Source organism: Lucilia cuprina, chromosome 5 (assembly GCF_022045245.1).
Source record: "Lucilia cuprina isolate Lc7/37 chromosome 5, ASM2204524v1, whole genome shotgun sequence".
NCBI classification, from domain to species: domain Eukaryota; kingdom Metazoa; phylum Arthropoda; class Insecta; order Diptera; family Calliphoridae; genus Lucilia; species Lucilia cuprina.
Window position 1 is genome coordinate 14,465,518 of NC_060953.1, and position 3,934 is coordinate 14,469,451.

At 31.9% G+C, this 3,934-nt stretch overlaps 1 protein-coding gene across 1 annotated transcript in view; it reads right to left on the reverse strand.

The window, feature by feature from the left end:
- Positions 1-3,706, reverse strand: part of LOC111684015 — a 56,584-nt gene extending 52,878 nt beyond the window's left edge. The window contains exon 1 of the mRNA XM_046951556.1: positions 3,441-3,706. The gene's annotated coding sequence lies outside the window, so the exon portion shown is untranslated. The remainder of the gene's footprint in view (positions 1-3,440) is intronic.
- Between the last annotated feature and the right edge of the window lie 228 nt (positions 3,707-3,934).

Sequence of the window (3,934 nt, forward strand, 5' to 3'; positions counted from 1 at the left end):
GTCTGTCTGTCTGTCTGTCTGTCTGTCCGTCTGTCTATCTGTCTGTCTGTCTGTCCGTCTGTCTGTCTGTCTGTCTGTCTATCTTTCTATCTGTCTGTCCGTCTATCTTTCTGTCTGTCTGTCTGTCTGTCTGTCTGTCTGTCCGTCTGTCTATCTTTCTGTCTGTCTGTTTGTGTGTCTGTCTGTCTATCTGTCTGTCTGTCTATATCTCTCTTTTTCCGTCTGTCTGTCTGTCCGTCCATATAAAACTTGTAATCAAACTACAGGTCGCAATTTTGAAGATAATTTAATAAAATTTATCACATGATCTTCTATTATACCAGGTATAAAGCCTATTGAAAATGGTTAAGATTGGTCCATTATTTCACCTAGCCCCCATACAACTAAACCCCCGAATAGGGTTTGTAAACCTTGTAATCAAACTACAGGTCGCAATTTTGCAAATAATACAATGAAATTTGGCACATGATCTACTATGATACCGTAAACGAAGCCTATTGAAATTGATTAAGATTGGTCCATTATTTCACCTAGCTCCCATAAAACTAAACCCCCGAATGAGACTTTTAATCTTGTAATCAAACTACAGGTCGCATTTTAAAATATAATTCAATAAAATTTGGCAAATAATCTTCTATGATACCGTAGATGAAGCCAATTGAAAATGGTTAACATCGGTCCATTATTTCACCTAGCTTTTAAGTTCATAATCATGTTTAATGTACTCGTATCTCGACAAAAAGCTGCAAAACCAAGTTCCATAATAGCCTTGATGACCCTCATGAACTTTATAATTATAGGGCCTCGCCCGATTATAATTTCTTACTTGTTTGATATTAAAATGAAAGCATAACAACAGCATTAGAAGCATTATCTGATTCGTTTGAGCCATATCCGTCCCTCAATCTAGGTGTTTTTCCGTATACATATCTGCCTGTCCATCTGTCCTTCATCCATCTATGTAAACTTTGCGATTAATTACTGACTGCTGGTTTCGAATAGACAAGAAAAATGACTATTGAAATTAAAAAGAATGGAATCGATTAACGTTGATTCGATTCAAATAGACCAACTAAAACAAAACCGCATTGCCTGTAACCATGTTACCTTGGTGAAAGACCCTCATTTTGTAACCTTGGTCTTTCTGTGGAATGATTTGACATGGGATCGAACCAGGGAACTACACAACCTCATACTCTGTTACCACGGGAACCGGTAGTTGATAGGTCAGTTATTTCGACTTATATTGTCTTGGCAACCCAAACGTGGTGGCTGTATTTTACACTCAAATTCGCTGGAAGGCATTAATTCGGAATAATTTGGCTGCAGTTGCCAAGCCACAGATGCCTTAACATCTGGGAAGTTAAGCAGCAGGGCAGCAAAGATCAGATAGCTCCATTACTTAAAGATAATTGATAAGTGGACCTAAAAAACACAATGAGGAGATGGTGAGCTGTCTAATGAACTCACCCTGTGGTAGAAAAAGTACCAACGGGATTGAACCAGAAAACTACACAACATCATACTCTGTTACCACGGGAACCGGTAGTTGATAGGTCAGTGACTTCGACTTATATTGTCTTGGCAACCCAAACGTAGTGGCTGTATTTTAGACTCAAATTCGCTGGAAGGCATTAATTCGGAATAATTTGGCTGAAGTTGCCAAGCCACAGTTAAGGCATCTGTGGCTGGGAAGTTAAACAGCGGGCAGCAATGATCACATAACTCGAGTACTTAAAGATAATTGCTAAGTGGACATAAAAAGTACAATGAGGAGATGGTGAGCTGTCTAATGAACTCACCCTGTGATAGAAAAATTGCCACCGGACAACGCAGAAAGTTTTCACATATATCACTTATATGTTTGTACATATATACACTAAATCAATATCTGATCATAGTGAAGTCATAACTAGATCATCTTAGAATATAGAGAGCTATTTTGGAATATAATCATTAATATACTGTGCCTCAGATCACCGGTTTTTTGTTGTGTTCAAATCGATACTACTAAAGATGGTTCATGGCTATACGCAAAATATGTGAGATGTAACAAATACACGATTTTGCATTCCGCAAAAAGTAAGTCGGTCACGTATTCCTATGAGCAGAGAAAAAGCATGGATAGAAATGGTTACCATAACTATACTATGTTTTTGATAACAATATATTGTTGTTGAAAACCAATAATTGTATGTATTTGTATGTTCATGTCAATTATAACTTTTTTTATTATTATACATAATTATTTTTTCAACAACTAAAGTATGATAATTATGCAAACATATTATGTTATTTGCAATCATTAAAAATAAAAATATTATGTTATTAGTAGCAATTAGTTTTAATTATAATTTATGAATTATACTTCTAATGATTCAGTAAAATTTCCTTTAAATTCGATATATCTTACATACAACTTGGGACAATATTATGATTATTTTAAACTATACTATTTTCATATATGACAATGTTATGATTGAAAGGGAAATGTACTGCGTTTAGTCATAATATGATATTTTAAATTACAAAAAATAACCATAATATGAGAAGACTATAACCATAACATTAAACATACTATAGTTACCATAATCATGTTTATTAGATTTGCGTATATTCAGTTAATAAGTAGATGTTATTCAGAGATATTTTTACTTAAACGGGCTAGATGAAAGAATGGACTTCTAAAAGGTTTACAAACTGATAGACAGACAGACGGACGGACGGACGGACGGACGGACGGAAAGACAGACACACAGGCAGACGGAATCGCAAAATCTTTTTAGAAAGTTGAATTAGAAACTTGAGCACAAACATTTAATAATACCCACTCTAAGGAGTTTACACTGAAAAATGACACTTTTGAAAATGTTCTTCCAATCATACCAGAAGTTGCAAAAAAGACAATTTAGTACAAAATTAATTTGATTTATTAAACCAACTTTAAAGATTTTTAAAATTTTTAATGCAAACTAGAGGAAATGCAACCTAATTTAATACTATAGAAATAATCTAATTATTTGAAAAAATTAACACATGAAACAAAATTTATTATTTAAAAGACAGTTTTCTTAGGAAAACAACTTCCTAATAAAACCAAAATTTTGTTTGCAAAAAAATTGAAATTCTATTTATTGATTGATTTTTGTATATTCTATTTTTTTAAGTTAGTTACTTGTTTAGTTGTTTAGTAAAAATTAATAAACAGTTTTTTTTGTTTTAACAGGTCTTCCTTTGAATTAAACACATTTTTTTAATTTATATATTATTAACTTTTTCTTTTTTCTTTGTAAGAAAAAGATTTTCTTTTAAAATTCTTGTAGGTTTTATTGAAATTTCAAGATATTTTTGTAATAATTCTGACCTAAATTTCAATTTTTACTGGGTTACCCCAACAATATTACACACACTGTGATAGCAGCACAAACCTAAACACTTACACATTTACACTTTTAACTCATATACTTTTTGTTTGTCTTAAGCTTTATTTATAAAAATAGCACAAAATTTGTTGAACAAAAATTTTTAATTTATTTTTAATTTATATTATTTTCTTCATTAAAAAGTATTGAATTGAAAGTATATGCTTTAGTTATTTTTAAAAACAAACGCCTTAAGTTATGCTTTATAAATTATAACAATTATTTTAACAATATTTTCCGTTTTTTGGTTTTCTTTTGTTTTGCTTGTGTTGGGCTTTTCTTTATTAAATTGTAATAGACACGTTCACGGCTGCCGAGCAACTGAATTGTTGTTCATTGCACTAACAGCTCAAAATGGCTGACTTCAATTTCAGCCTGTGTGTATGTTGGTGCTGTATTGTGTTTTTTTTTTCTCTTCCCTTTTCTTCTTTTTCTTTGGTTTGTTGTTACACGAAATAAAAAGCTTTTTAGTGACGTCAACAAAATCTTTATAGTCTTTAAATTTATTGTTA